We start from the raw sequence: 16,911 nt of genomic DNA, 5'->3' as shown, positions 1-16,911 counted from the left end.
GTCTGGCTGCACCCATTTTAACTGTGGGCAGCTGAAGCTGCTGCCTGTTCACTTCCTGCATTTACACACGCACACCCCTCCAGCTTTCATTAGCCCTCTTATGACTCACCCCCCTCTCTTCCTGGCAAAGGAAAAAAATGTTTTACTATCCAAAGTTAAAACAACAGGGGCAGAAGATTTAATAGATGGAAAGATGAAAATATGATTTTAAAAATCTGTTCAAGAAAAGGATCTTATTCTAGGTACAAAAATCCTATTTTCTTTCTTATCCACCCAGGGACATAGAAGTCCTATATTGTTGAGATGCCCAAAACAAACAGTCAAAATTAGGGGAACACACAACAGTAAACAAAATGCTAAAATCCCCACAAAACAACAGAACTCGTGACTATCCACATCCAGGCAATGGAGGGTGATTGCCTGAATGGAGGGAAGGAAGAACAATGTCCTGGTTGAAGTGACAGACCGAAAACTACTAGGCATGAATGATGTTCTGTGCCTGAACATCACCTTATCCAAAACCAGAAATGGAAATATCCATGAAAGCTTCAAAAAAGTGGTTTATGGAACATTGAGAGAATCAAATTCAGATCCCACACAGGGCTTACTGGGGAGCCACATGGGAAACATCCTACATAAAGGTCTTAATTACAGAACGGGAAGTCAGCGTTCTCCGAACCAAGATAAAAGTATTAGAAACCCGACCCTTGCTGGTGCTAAAGTTTAAATGCTAGTCCACATCTATCTGTAATAAGGCAAGGATTCAGCCTATGGAGAATTCCCTCTTCTAAATGCAGTTATAGACCTTGGAAGATAGCCTTCCAAGATTTTAAGATCTAGGGGAATAACAGATTTGGGAATGCTTCTGTCCTTTAGAACCTAGACTTTAACAGCCATACAGTTAAGGCCAGCGACTATTAGGCTGGATGGTAAATAAGTCCTTAAGACAGGAGCTCTGGGCAGACTGTAAAAGCCCATGGAGCATATACCAGGAATTTCAACAGGTCAGAGTACGTGGTACAATCTGGAGCTGTGAGGATCATCAGAATACTCTGCATCTTGACCCTGCGAAGCAGAGGAAGGCATTATAGGGGAGAAAAAGCATAGTTTGCAGTGTGCTGAGCTACCAGATTAACCAATGCTTCTGCTGGAAGATCCCTGTACCTGGAGACAAACCTGTTCAGTTTGCTGTTGAACCTGGAGGTCCACATCTGGAGCCCACCACCTATGAAACAGGTTCTTGATCACTTTTGGGTGCAGGAACCACTCTCCTGCATCAAGGCACTTTAGACTGAAGAAGTCTGCCAGTCAATTGTCCACAGCTGGGATGGAAATGGCCATGTTTGCTTGCCCTCCCTGATGGTCAATGTATGCTACTTCTGTGGCGTTGTCTGATTGAATCTTGATTGGATGACCTTCCAGCCAGGAAGTCACGATGCAGGAGCAAGAATAGTGCCCACAGTTCTAGAATGTTGCTTAAAAAGAGGTTCCTCCAATGTCCAAGTACCCTGCACTGACAAGGTGCCCAGGGCTCTTGACCAGCCTAACAATTGGGTATTGGTCATGAGGATTTTCCAGAAAACAGAAAGAAATTACCTTCCTGACCCAACAAGCCAGGGACAACCTGATCTTTGGTGCCAGGCAATTCGACCTGTCCAAGGAATGGACTGTCTTTTCCAATGATCAGAAAAAAAAAGTGCTCCAATAAACGCAAGTCCATCCTGCAACAATTTTAAATAGAAACTCTTCTCAAGAAAGTTCAATCACTCTAGTGGAAATAAAAAGTGCCCCAGTGCTCAAACAGGTGTGAACTTTCTTGAGAATAGTTTTATTTACTTTAGAAGGCACTTGGAAGATATAAACATCTTGTCAGGATGTTTCCATTCTTCATAAGGGAGATTGCCAAGTTGGTGTACCAGAAGGGTCTTGGCAGTCTTAGGAGCACTAAAGGATCGTGGGCTGGGGACAATGTTTGTAGTGGTTACATTACTCAAGTTTTAGGGTGGTGTGTATTGCATCAATAAGAGCCAAACTGGTCTCTATCAGTTTGGAAGTTACAGGATAAGTCCACTGGCGGTAAAAAAAAGAAAATAAATTTTTACTAGGTGCTTGCAAAGCATTGCACTCGTGATCTACTGATATGAGCAAGCAGTTACACACTGACCGGAATTATCAATGAACTATCTAGAGTGCTCAATGCTACCCTGGTAGTTGAGAACTATAAGCCAAGAAAGGCTGAGGGCACTTGCAGTTCTCACATTTACAGAACTCTGTGAATGAATGCGTTTTTTTTAAATTGTGACAGCGAGTGCAGGGAGAAGACCACATCTTGCTTGTCATTTTAATGGGGGGGGGGGGGGGGGGGCTGCTGCAAGATTAACATGTTAAACCATGAATAGAGGTGTAACATGTACCATGTTACGAAAAGTGAAAATATCCTTTAAGGCAGAAGACAGAAAGTTTATCTGTCAGAGACTGGAGAGACTCTGCATCAAATAGAGTCAGGGAGAATCTTTGGCCGCTAAGTTTGTGGAAGCAGATAAACAGGAGTGCATTGTATCATTTTATTAACAATCGTACATTCATGTTCAAGAAACTGGTATCTGGCAAAGATTAATGCCGATTCCAAATCCAATACACACCTCAAAACTCACCAACTGAGTGTATCATCACCGCGCCAGCACCCACCCTCCCCAAGCGCCACTTATATGTATAACTAGATAAATAAGAAAGTGAACATAAATCTACAACTCCAAATTGTCAAATCAATATCACCTTGTGGCGCTAAACTTGTGCAAACAGTAACTTCATAAATTCTGCCCCTCACCCTGTATTTTGTATTTCTCACACAAAAATATTTAGAGCCAAATGTATAAAGCCAAATATATAAAATGCAGTTGAAAAATATATACAGTTCTTTATAGGATATGTGTAAATAACAAACTAACTGATTATCCCAAAAATTTACATTCTTTAAAAAAATATATATATATATATATATATATATATATATATATATATATATATATATATATATATATATATATATATATATATATATATAAAATATGGTAAACAAATATATACACTTTGAAATATTTGTGAATGACAAACCGAATGTGATTGTCCCTAAACCACAAAATGCGAATGTGAATATTCTTTAACCACTTGCTTACTGGGCACTTAAACCCCCCTCAGTCCCAGACCAATTTTCAGCTTTCAGCGCTGATGCACTTTGAGTGACAATTACGCGGTCATACAACACTGTACCCAAATGAATTTTTTATCATTTTTTTCCCACAAATAGAGCTTTCTTTTGGTGGTATTTAGTTACAGCTCGGAGTTTTATTTTTTGCTAAACAAAAAAAGATGCAAAAAAAAAAAAAAAAAAATCATGTTTTAATAGTTTGTTATAAAATTTTGCAAACGGGTCATTTTTCTCCTTCATTGAAGTGCGCTGATTAGGCGGCACTGATAGGCTGCATTGGTGGGCACTGATGGGCTGCATTGGTGGGCACTGATGGGCTGCATTGGTGGGCACTGATAGGCTGCACTGGTGGGCACTGATAGGCATAGTTAAGGCGGCACTAATAGGCACAGATAAGGCGGCACCGATGGGCACAGATGGGCACAGATAAGATGGCACGGATGGGTGGCACGGATAAGTGGCACGGATGGGCACTGATAGGTACCACAGATAGATGGGACTGATGGGCACTGATAGGTGGCACTGATAGGTGGCTCTGATAGGTGGCACTGCTGGGCACTGATTGGCGGCACTGCTGGGCACTGATGGGCGGCACTGCTGGGCACTGATGGGCGGCACTGGGGTGCAGCACCTTTGAGGCAGATTTTGGGTGGCACTGTGGGTGGCACTGCTGGGTGGCACTGTGGGTGGCACTGTGGGCACTATGGGCACTGCTGGGTGGCACTGACAGGGGGGCACTTACTTTATTTCAGGATGGCACTGCGGGTGGCAGGTGGGCACTGGCAGGGGGCAGGTGTCCGTTTAAATTGCTGGCCGTGATCGGGACTGATGTCCCGAACACGGCCGCCGGCGATCGGCTTTTTTTTTTTCTCCTCGCGCTGTCAGCGCGAGGAGGAATACTAGCCGATTACCGGCTCCGTTTTATCACATGATCAGCTGTCATTGGCTGACAGCTGATCACGTGATAAGGGGTCGGGATCGACCCCTTACACGGATCGGTGATCAGGCGAGTCTCACGGACTCGCCGATCACAGAGCGCGCCGCGCGCGCCCCTCAGGGGGCGCGCAGGCCGCTCGTAACCGGGACTACGTCAATAGACGTAGTGCCGAAAATGTGGGTCCGCGCTATTGCCGTCATTTTGCAATAGCGCGGATCCCAAGTGGTTAAAAATAGAAACAAAAGTCCATAAGAAGAAGAAAAGACCGTTAAATCCTTTTCATGTGCAGTTTTTATCAGTGTCCATAAAGTAATAATAAAGCCTTCACCACACCAGCAGTGTCAGTGACCTCCCTTAATGGAGCACTCACCAGCTACAGCGCCCAGCACTCTCGTGCCAAGCTCAAAAGGCGTTAGATCACTTAGATGAAGATAGTGGATGTTCAGCACTCAGTCACTGTATTTTCTCCTTTCAGGCTTCAATAAGGCTATCCCTCAAAACACCTCAGAGAGAAAAAAAGAGTCCTCCCATAGTGCAACACTGTAAAAAATCTTTAATTCCAAACTTAAAAGCCACTCATTAATGCACTCACATGAACACATCTTGAACGAAAGCACTTCAAAATCACTACAATCCTTAGCAACAGCGCACTTTACTCCAAGGCATTGGTGGTCACAGTGGATACTGGTCAGATTAGCAGCACAGATACTGTCTCTCACCCTTCCTTCTGCTGTTTGGTAACTCACAGCAGAGCTCGCAGTTTAAACCCAGCGTCACACTCTCTCCTCATGTTACACACACCCTTCCGCCTCGGTTACAGTGCTCAGTGTATCAAAGATAGTTGCCAGATAGCCACGCCCCAACATGTTTCGTCATAGGACTTAATCATTGGCTATCTGGCTAGCCTGTGGAAATGTGGGCGTGAGTAACTTCACTGTTATTATGGGATGGTTGCCATTACAATAAAAGGCGGAACTGGGAGCCAGATAGCCAATCCCATGATTAAGTCCTATGACGAAACATGTCGGGGTCGTGGCTATCTAGCAAATATCCTTGATACAACGGTATCTTTTGATTTAACGGTCTTTTCTTCTTCTTATGGACTTTTGTTTTTATTTTTAAAGAATATTCACATTCGCATTTTGTGGTTTAGGGACAATCACATTCGGTTTGTCATTCACAAATATTTCAAAGTGTATATATTTGTTTACCATATTTTATATATATATATATATATATATATATATATATATATATATATATATATATTTTTTTTTAAAGAATGTAAATTTTTGGGATAATCACAGTTAGTTTGTTATTTACACATATCCTATAAAGAACTGTATATATTTTTCAACTGCATTTTATATATTTGGCTTTATACATTTGGCTCTATATATTTTTGTGTGAGAAATACAAAATACAGGGCGAGGGGCAGAATTTATGAAGTTACTGTTTGCACAAGTTTAGCGCCACAAGGTGATATTGATTTGACAATTTGGAGTTGTAGATTTATATTCACTTTCTTATTTATCTATAAAGATTAATGCTGCACAGAAGCATACTTGGTTTGGTGAATGATAGCAAAGCAGAATAGACATTGTAAAGCTGGTCAGCAGAACCTGCTCACTCCACTGACCCGAAGCAGCGTTTTCCACTGCTGTATGCTCTCCTGATTGACTGATATTTCATGTAGAGAGTGGGTGGTAATGTGTTTTGAGGGGTATCCTCTTTCTCAAGCCAGCTCTGATCAATAAGGGAAGGATTACTATACTGGGGCGATGAGGGTGGATTGGTCTCATACAGGCAACTGGATATGACAAGACCACAACTGACACTAATAAACTTCAAAATAATCACTATATTACTTGTGATATCAACTTCCATTTTGGGTTCCTTAATTACACAGAATAACTTGTTATTCATTCTTTGTAATTATGGAACCCAAAATTGAAGGGGATATCACAAGTAAAAGGTAGTAATCATTTTGAAGTTCATTTGTAGTATCAGTTGCAGTCCTGTCATATCCCAATGCCAGTATGAGAGCAATCTGTGAACGTTGGAGCCATAACGAAGCAGCTCCATTGCCTGGCCCGAACTGCCTTCTAACAAAGTGAATCTTCGGAGACATGGCAAGTGCTGAGGAAATTGCGTCAGACCTGCAAAGTGTTCCATGGCTAACGTTTATGAGTATGCGATGTTTGCAAAGTGCCACAAGCACTCAGTGCTAAAAGGTTATATTCCAGACTAGCCCTATAACATTCAGTATAGTGGGGTCCGGGTACCCCCTAAAGTCAGGCTCAAGCAGCAATGTAGCATGAATCTTGAAAAAAGATAAAGCTGGTAAACAGGTCAGACTTTTCTCAGATGAGCTGAAGAAAAAAAGTCCATCAGAGAAATAAGGAGGTGGGAGTAGGAGGGGTTATCCTCCTGTGGGTGGCAGTGTAACTCTATATTGAAAGGCCTAATGTGTCCCTCAATTGATAGGAAAATAAGTGCTTTCTAATTAATAATGAGTAAACGTAGGCAGTACTTTTCACATGTTAAACTGAAGTACAAGTTTAAAGAAGAAATCACAAGCAAAGGTTACACATTAGCACCAACTGACATTCCTCTGCTATCTTGGAAAATAAAGGAAAATTGCATTCCCCTTCAACCCTCCTTTTGCGTAGGAAAATTTATGAACGTTATAAATTTGAAGTGGAGTAAAAAGAACACAAATGTGCCATAAAGCATCAGGCTGACAGTCTTTGCTGCTTTTCTCATAGACCTTTGTACCGAGCTGAACATGGGGCACCGCATTAACCGTTGTATGCACTGAGCACCTGCCATCAGTGCCCAGGGACCATGATTCAGTTTTCTCTCCCTGGCTGCTACTTTCCTTCTGTAATCAGCTCAGGTTCAGTGATAAGAGATCTTTGGGAGGTGTACTCTTGTGTATGCTGAACCCACCCCTGGCAGCTGGTGAGCGGAGCAAGGAATCAGGATGCTGGATTACCTCCAGTTTGTTTTTCCCTTGGGAATTTGTAGGGATCGTGTATATGCGAGTACAGTTTACCAGCTGATGATGTATGAACATCTCACAGGGACCAGATGAAACATAATCACAGTGTCTGACTCTGCCCAGTCTGTGCTGTTATCAGTAACCAACAGGTGTGATAGATACTTGTATTTACTTACAAGGTCAACAGTCTATTAGTGTGAACATTAGGCACAGATTTGTGGACTGAAGAGTACCTTATAACAAATAATGGCTGTGGACAGTAGAGGGGGTCAGATTTACATTTAATGCCCCCACACATCTGCAGTGGCTGCTAGATCCCTGAACAAAAAGTCCTTAGGTACCAGGAAGCTGGGTCAAAAAGGCATGCTGCAGAAACTTTTGGTGCTGGAATATGAATACAATAGTGACTGATTGAAGCTTTCTTTCAATGAACCTTTGCCACTAATGACTGCAGGTGATTATTAGATTATTGCCTGATCCAAATGCAGACTATTTTCCATTGTCACATTTAAGCTGGCTATTATCTTTAGAAGATGATCGGATATGGAGAACCAATCTGACCATCCTTGGGCTATAACAAAATCTTAAGAGCAGTAAAGACTTGGACATTTAAATTATCTATATAGAGGTGGAAGTGCAAGGATAAACGTCACATACAGAAATAGCTTACTGGGGGAAGGACAAGACCAAGTCACATAGTATGTCCATTAACTCACCCCCCATAAAACACCTGGCCTGCCATCTCAACATTGCACCCAAAGAACAATTTTACAGATGTTTAAAAATTGGCCAGATATTCCCTCAAAATTGAGAGATGGTGAGTCGGGAGGAAGTAGAGAGAAGACATGGCTGGAAGTGGCAGCAGAGGAGAGCTCTTTTAAGTGGAAAGGATCAAGTATGTCTAGGAGTTGGAGGAAGGCATGTTCCACATTGAGGTTGACCAACTTGTGATCTGGGAAGTGTGTTCTCCCCAACCAGAGCGATAAGCACGCATGGCCCTTAGAATATAAGTTCATTTGGGTCAATACCATCCAGTAAGCCTAGATCTATCAAGGTAGTGGTATCGTCACTTGGGTGGTGGTTCGGCAGATTCATATTTGGATTGCTTTCTCAAAACCTTCACTCTATATTTGGGACTTTATGCTTGGATTGCTTTCTCAAAACCTTCACTCTATATTTGGGACTTTATTTCTATAAAGGACTTTTGTGTTTAATCCTTTAGCGTGTTATTCTACACACATTGGCGATTTACTTATTGTTGTATATATACTAATAAGCATCAACACACATTGATATTGAAATATATTTTTTTGAGGTATAGATTAATAGAAATCATATGAACTTTTTTTTTCTTTTTGTATAAGTTTAATTTGTATACAGATCCACGCATTGTTATTTTGTATATAGCGCTACATATATATTTTTTACAAAATAGGGGATAGATTAATTGCATTTTAATGGCGTCAATTTTTATCGTGACTGCGACATTAAGGATATCGGACAATTTTGACACATTTTTGGGACCATTGGCATTAAGCGACCAATGAAATAAAAATGCATTGATTACTGTAAAAATGTCACTGGCAGTGAATGGTTTAACACTTGGGCCCGATCTAGGGGTTAAGTGTGTTCCCTGGGAGATGATTCTAACTGAAGGGGGAGGCGACTGACTAGCGGAAGTGATGGATCGTGGTTCCTAGCTAAAAGGAACACACGATCTGTCGCTCCTTTCAGAACAGAACAAGGAAGTGTCTGTTTACACACACTCGTCCCTGTTCTGTTTCTCCTGGTCACGATCGCTCGTGACCGACAGTCATCGCGACAGTCTACCACGAACATCGGCACACCCGCTGTGAGCATGCTATCCCGACCCCGCGAGCCGACGTCTAGCTACAACGGCTCACGCAGGGGAGCCAATCTGCTGCAGTTGGTCGGGAAGCAGTTAAACAAGAAATTAAATGGGAGACATCTAGCAAACTGTCTGCACAGTAACTTAGGGCTGCAGAAAAGAGCTCCAAACACTCAGCAAGCAAGGGATTAGATGATTGTTGAAAGGCAGGGACTTTTGGAGAAGGCAATGTTTTGGAAAGAATCTACAGTAGCTTCTAACAGGCACATCCTCCACAGGGATAGTCAACTGCTTAAGGCAGTTGACTACCAGATCCAGAAACGGAGTGGTTCTCTTTTTAACAAAGTTCTCCTCAAACGGGCACAGGGCGGCTAGCCACTTGGGAGGAGTAAATAGCGGGACAGTGTTCTCCCCTCACCCATAAAGGACTATCGGAAACAGCAGATGTACTAGAAAGGTGTTGGCAGTCTTAGGGCCTCTAACCGAACCTAGACTAAGAACAGCCCTAGTGGAATTTCAAAGAAACTTTCTTCCAAAGGGCATGCATAGCACACACTGGTCTGGTCCTTAAGCTTTAGGGTGGTACAAACTGCCTCTATAACAGTTGAGGCCCAGGTGTAATGACAGTAGGGCCGAAACAACTAATCAATTATGAAATTAATCGATTGCTATTTTCATAATCGATTAATCGGCCACTAACATAATGGGGTTAAAAAAAAAATTTGCCCTTTATAGTACAAAAAGAGCAAATCACTACCGTAAATATTACTTTCACTGCCCCATAGTAACAAATGAACCCCTTACAGTAACGATTATTTGCTCTTTTTGTACTAAGTTTAGTTTTTTTAACCCCATTATGTTACCAAACATCTCAGGCCTGGGTCATCACACCTCTGTGTTTTTTTGCAGAAACACACTACAGTTCATTTATATGGTTTCCTATGGGACATGTTCACATCCATGATTTTTTCAGCTGCTGCGTATTTGCAAAAGACAAGGACTTTTTTTTAACGCAAAATGGTGCCATTTTGTTTTTTTGGTTCAATATACTTCAATGGAGAAGCTGCAGAAAAGCATGTAATAAACACAATGTGTTTTTTTTTCTGCTCAACAAAAAATTGGCCAACAAAATATGTAAAAATGCAAATTGCAGCAAAATTACTTTTTTTTTTTTAAAGGTTATTAACCAAATAATCAAAACAATAAATTGGCCAACTAATCGATTATGAAAATAATCGTTAGTTGCAGCCCTAAATGACAGTAGCCTGTCATCCATTATGAACTTAAGAGACCTTATATCATATAGCAGGGATAGGCAACCTTAAAGATGTGGAGATCTCCATGAACAACATTAGAGAAGTCAAAAGATCACCGAGCACGGTGTCTCACTTCCTCACACCTGATATAAACATCTAATTAATGTACTATTGTGTCAAAATCACATGCATTGCACGACAGTCTTGGTTTAAATCAGGTGGCGAGGAAGCAACAGATCTACCGCCTCACTACCTGTCAAATACACTCGGATCGCTTTTCAGAGAATCGGCAGTGCCTGCAGCACTTGTGAATAATCCCTTAGTTGTATTCCAGCAGTGGCACCCTTAGGGCTCGTTCACACAAAGTTTGGGGAGGTAAAATAGGATTTTTGTACTCACTGTAAAATCCTCTTCTCTGAAGTTAATTGATGTATAACAAGAACAGAAAAGCTGTACAGTACCGCCCAGGGGGCGATCCTACTGGCTATAACCCCTCACTCTGCTATCAGCAGTTCAGCTTGACAAAAAGCAGTACAAACATAAATAGGAGGGGTGCGTTCTGTGTCCGTCAATGAACTTCAGAGAAAATGATTTTACAGTGAGTACAAAAATCCTATTTTCTCTTTCGTTCATTGACGGACACAGCATCTTTCATCTTGACCTTAAGGACATCCCCAAGCAGTGTCAAAAACGAGGGGTGGGAACAGAAAGAAAATGAACTCCACCCATAACAAAAAACTCCTCAGAGGAGTTGCAACTTTAAATGGCCGCCTGCAAAACCTTGCGGCCGAAGCATGCATCCAAAGATGCGCTCACGTCAACCTTGTAAAATTTAGTGAAAGTGTGAACGGACAACCAGGTCGCCGCCTTACACACCTGGAAGACGGACGCTTGATGTCAGAAAGCCCAGGAGGCATCAATTGCCCTGGTAGAATGTGCCGTGACAGGAAAGGGGGGCGCTCGCCCCCTTATGGCATAAGCCTGAAGCATGATCTGTCTGATACACCTAGAAATGGTGGCTGACGAGACCGCCAGGTCCTTCTTCGGACCAGCCACCGATACAAACAGGGAGTCCGACCTCCGAAAAGGAGCCGTAGCTGACAGATAAACCACAGAGCCCGGGCCATGTCCAAAGAATGCAAAGCAACCTCTTTGGAATGAGACAGCCAAGGACATAAGGATGGAAGCACAGTGTCCTCATTTAGATGAAAGGCCGAAACAACCTTTGGAAGAAACTAAGGCTGCGGGCACAGCACCGCCTTATCCTTGTGGAGGATCAAGTAGGGAGACTTGCATGACAAGGCTGCCAACTCAGAAACCTGCTTTGCAGATGCAATAGCCACTAGAAAGACTACTTTCTGAGAGAGTGTCAATAAGGGAAACTCCCTATTATTTTCAAACGGCGGTTTCTGAAGCATCGAGAGCACCTGATTCAAATCCCACAGAGGCAGCGGTGGTCTTACCGGAGGGGCCACATGTCGAACCCCCTGAACAAAACGTACTCACCAATGAATGAGTCACCAAAGGTCGCTGATAAAGACAGCCAAAACTGATATCTGCCCCATAATGGTGCTTAATGCAAGTTTCTGATCCCCTACTTGCTGCAAAAACAGCAGGATCCTAGAAACTGAATATGTACGCGGATGCCAACACATCTCCTCACACATGGAGATGTAGGCCTTTCACATACGATGATAAATCTTTCAAAGAGGAGGACTTCCGCGCCCTCAGCATAGTGGAGATTACCGAAGCAGACAGTATTCAGTCCTTTAGCACCTGGCTTTCAACAGCTATACCGTTAAAACCAGCGACGGTAAAGCAGGATGAAATATTGGACCTTGTGACAGAAGGTCCTCCCGCATCGGCATATGCCAAGGAACACCCGCGTACCAAGTTGAGGCCAATCTGGGGGCAATCAGAATCACTGGAATCCCCTCGGCCTCCACTCCGCATAGCAGACGAGGTAGGAGTCCGAGAGGGGGGGAAGGCATAAATCAGCCGATAATGCCCCCATGGAGCCACCAATACATCTGACGAGTCCACTCAGGGATCTCTTGACCTGGCCACAAACTTCTGTACCTTTCGATTGAGCCAAGAGATTCCTATCTGGCGTGCCCCACCTCAGGCAAATGAGCCAAAATACTTCCGGATGCAGCGACCATTCCCCTGACTGAGGTAGTCCGCTTGCCAGTTTTCTATGCTCAGAATGGGGCTAGCACCTTGGTGAAGACCCTTGGCGCCGTCGCTAGGCCAAAGGGGAGAGCTACAAATTGGTAGTGCTCGTTCCCGACCGCAAATTGCAGAAAACTCTGACGCCTGACGCATGTGGGGACATTCAAGTATGCATCCTTGATGTTCAAAGACACCAAGAAATCCCCTTGATGCAGTGCAGCGACCACGGAACTAACCAATTCCATTCGGAACCTTTGCACCTACACAAAGCAGTTGATGGCCTTGAGATCCAGGACTGGACGGACCCCTTCCTTCTTTGGGACTAAAGATTGGAGTACCATGTCTGAAACCTTTCTGGCGTCTGTACCGGTACTATCACCCCGCGCAGCAGCAGGTCCTGTACTGCCCCAAACAGGGCCTCCCGACAAGCCGGAAGAAGATGGCGGTTGGAGGGAAAAAAATCTGTTTGGCGGACAAGAAAAACTATCTTGTAGCCTGATGAAACCAGTTCGCAGACCCACTGGTTGGAAAGGAGGGAAGTCCACCGTACTGCAAGCTCCTGAAGACAAAACCAGGGACACTTTTGTCCCTCAGTGGGCACCTTGTCAAACTGGGACCGCTTACCTGCCGGCCCGGGCGGACAAAAAAATCAGAGCAGAAAAGGAGGGCCCGGGCCTACGCGATGCTCCTTACCCTTTCTGGACTGTAGGAACAAAGTACTCTTTCCCCCAGTAACATTCTTAATAATGTCATCCAGCGAGGCTCCAAACAGCCTCTCACCTTGGAAAGCAAAATCCGCCAACGCTTTCTTAGATGCCTGGTCCACAGACCAGCATTTAAGCCAAAATCAAGCGACGCAGTACCACTGCTGATACTGAGGCTCTAGAAAGCAAAGGGGCCGTATCCAGGGCCGCATCACAGACATACTTAAGGCCATGCACCAACTAGTCTGCCAGTTCCACGCACACTGGGGAAAACATTTTCCTTCTCCAACTCGCGATGCAACAACTTAGCCCATTCAGTAAGCGTTTGTGACACCAGGGCCATGGCCAACACTGGCCGCAATGCTGACCCCGCCACGTAAACATGGATCGGGCAACCGCCTCCACCCTTCTGTCGGCAGGGTCCTTGAAAGAGGGTGACCCTTCCACCGGAATTGTGGTTACCTTATTTAACCTGGATACCGGGGGGGTCAACAACCGGAGATGTCCATTTTTTCAGTAAACTCTCCTCAAAGAGGTAACGCATCGCAATTCGTCTCAGGACTAAAAAGGCCCGCTGAGGGCTTCCCCACAGGAACAGTTGGGCCATATACAGAATGGGGATGGCCCACTTTTTAAGGAACCCCTATAAAACCGGTTGAATTAGTGAGTGTACAGGAAAGAGTAAAGGAGGGACATGTGTCCTATACTCCAAAATATGGAATGTACAGGTACATCAAAATTCCCTTTTCTTTTTCTCCACAAATTCTTTTTTTTATTAAACTTACAATAATACAGACATCACCCACACAGGGGCAACCAAGGCAGACCACTGGAGCCCCACACAGCCGCCAAAAACTCCTCACAAGGTGTGTGTGAGGCTTACTCCAGAACTAAAAATGTAAACAGACAAGCCGGCAAATCATTCCCAACAGATCCCCCCCACCTGCCCCCCACCCTGGTAAAGGAGCATACTACAAAAAATTAAAAAGACATCAACCCTTATTGAGGGGCAACAGTCATATTTGTTGTATAGTAATTTTTAAGCCAGACTCTGTCAAACTTTCTAGGGCAGCCTCTATCACAGTATGTGCCCTTATATAGAGATATGGTAGAATTGACCAAGTTCTTCCAAGCCGGAACTGTAGGAGATGTTTTTTTCCATGCCAGGGTCAATGTGTTTCTTGCATAAAATAACAGTCCCACCAAAGTCAACTCCTCAATTCCTGGACAGTTGTCTTCTCTAGTACTGCTCCCCAGCCTGAAAGGCTGGCATCTGTCGTTACGACTTTCCAGATAACTGGACTGAAGGATTTTCCTTTCAACAGATTCTGGGTTAGTAACCAACTAAGGCTTTGGGACACCCTTGGAGACAGCGGCATTGGCAAGTCTAAAGCTTAAATCATTTTGTTCCAAGCAGAAAGGATACTGTTGTGCAACAGTCTCGAATGGAACTGGGCATAGGGAACCGCTTCAAATGAAGCCACCATCTTTCCTAACAACCTCATGCAAAGGCGATTGGAGGGATCTCCTTTCGACTTGACCATCCGCACCAACTCTCTAATAGAGTTGATTTTTGCCAGAGGCAAGAACACCTTTTTCTGGGTTGTGTCTATGATCAAGCCCAAATACTCCAGCTTTTTTAGCGGTTTTAAGAAAGACTTCTCTAGGTTGAGAATCCAACCCAGACCTGGGTTGAACCAGGTACTTGGTTGTAATGCGTCCAAAAAAGCCACGACTGGTCTATTAGCAATAGATTGTCTCGGTATGCCCCAAGACTGTTAGACCCTGTGCCCTTAACCTGGCTAGAGGTGGGGCCAGCACTTTTGTGAACACCTGGGGTGCTGTAGCTAGCCCGAAGGGCAAGGCTACAAGCTGAAAGTGCGGCTGTTCTACTTTGAACCGCAGAAACGTTTGGTGAGCGGGAAATATAGGGACAGATATTGATCCCTGATGTCGATAGACACCAGAAGTTCTCTTCCTTGTAGTATAGAAACTACTGGACCTGACTGACACCATGCGAAAGGAGCAGATTTTCAGGAACGGATTTCGATTCTTTAGATCAGGAATGGGTCTGACATCTCCATTTGGTGTTGGTACTGTAAAGAGGTTTGAATTAAACCCCAAACCTTGCTCTTCTGTGGGGATTCTGTATGATCACCCCCTGAGCCAGTAATCGGTCTAATGCCCGAAACAGAGATTTCCTTTTGCCTGGATCTTTGGGAACGTTTGATCTCAGAAAATGAGATGGTGGAAACTCCCAAAATTCTAGTTTGTATACTAGAGACACCGTGGAGATGACCCATCTGTCCTGAATTACCTCTTGCCAGACTTCTGAGTATTGCAGAAGTCTAACCCCCCACTCTGGCGAGGGGGGCACCTCTTCATAATGAGGCTTTAGAATTCTGCTTTGCAGATTTCCGGTCCCAGGCCTTTTTTTGTGCCTGGGCCTGAACCTAAGATTTTCCTCTAGAGTCTGATGGTGGAGGCCGTCACCACTGCCTAGAGGCGGATACCCTGGCACAGGAGAAAAAGTCCATTAAATGAAGGATGTTTATACTTTCTTTTGACTGGCAAAAGCGTACTCTTCCCACTAGAAATCATTTGGATGTATTTGTCCAAATCATCCCCAAATAGCCAATCCCCATAAAAAGGAAAGCCAGTCAGGAGATTTTTGCATGGTGCTTTGGCTGACCAATTTTCCAAAGGATCCTACGCATGTGTACTAGCACAAGCGCAAGGCGGGACGCCTGGTGAATAGTCTTTCATAGCATCTATGGCGAAACATAATGCTTTGGTAGTTCGACCAATTCACGGGCCTGTTGTGCAGGGACCTCCTTAGGGGTCTGTCTGAACTGGTACTTTAGGGACTGACAGATGCCTATTGCAGTGACTGCAGGCTGAGTAATGGCACCTGCCAAGGAAAAAGAGGATTTTAACTGGAATTCCAACCTTTTATCTGTTGGATCCTTAAGCATTTGCGCATTGTCTACTGGACAAGTTAAAAACTTTTATTCACACTGGAAATCGAAGCGTCAACTACTGGTACATTTCATTTTTTGGTGAATTTCTCCTCCATGGGATAGAGAACTGAGAATCTCTTTGGAGGGAGAAAATTCTTATCTGGGTGATCCCATTCAGAATAAATAAGCTTTTCTAGTAACGCATGGACAGGAAATGCATGAAAAGGCTGTAAAGGTTTTAAAGAACCCAATGAAGAAACTGAACTTTCAGCAGACTTCGTTAGGGGTAGCATGAAAATGGAACGAATCATCTCTGTAAGAGATTGTACCAGCAATTTCTCAGATTGCGAGGCTGAAAAGGGTTCATCTACTGTTGTTTGCTCCGCAGAGGAATAATCGGTTTATTTTTCCTCCTGATCGTGTAACCCCTCATCCTGTACCCACTGTTCCCTTGGTAAAGGGTCTGAGGTGGGGAGGGGGATCTAGCACGCTTCCTATCCTTTTGAATGGAGGACATGATTAAAGCCTCTAATCTTCCTTCTAGGCCCTGCAGTGCGGAAGAAAACATGCTTGAGCTTTGGGGGGCCACAGATGGATATATATGCAAATTCCAAGTGGGGGCCACATCAAACCGGAACACTGGCCGCAAATGGCCCAGACTTTGGACATGCCTGCTCTAGCTAGTTCATTGATGGTTCCTGTCAGTGTGTAACTGCCTGCTTGTATTAGGTACGAGCAGACAGCTTACACTGACAGTCTGCAAAGCCCTGCATTGCACCCACAATGCTTTGCAGGCTCCTAGTAAAAAAAAAAAAACAGTA

General features: G+C 43.9%; 1 protein-coding gene across 1 annotated transcript in view; it reads right to left on the bottom strand.

Moving 5' to 3' along the window:
- Nucleotides 1-16,911, bottom strand: part of POLD1 (DNA polymerase delta 1, catalytic subunit) — a 360,607-nt gene that overhangs the window by 12,278 nt on the left and 331,418 nt on the right. The gene's annotated exons all lie outside the window — the stretch shown is intronic.

The sequence above is a fragment of the Lithobates pipiens genome, unplaced genomic scaffold (genome assembly GCF_037356315.1).
Source record: "Lithobates pipiens isolate NorthernLeopardFrog02 unplaced genomic scaffold, aLitPip1_a1.2 Scaffold_27, whole genome shotgun sequence".
Taxonomy (NCBI): domain Eukaryota; kingdom Metazoa; phylum Chordata; class Amphibia; order Anura; family Ranidae; genus Lithobates; species Lithobates pipiens.
Note: the sequence above shows the minus strand (reverse complement) of the source record. Positions and strands in the feature narration are given on the sequence as shown.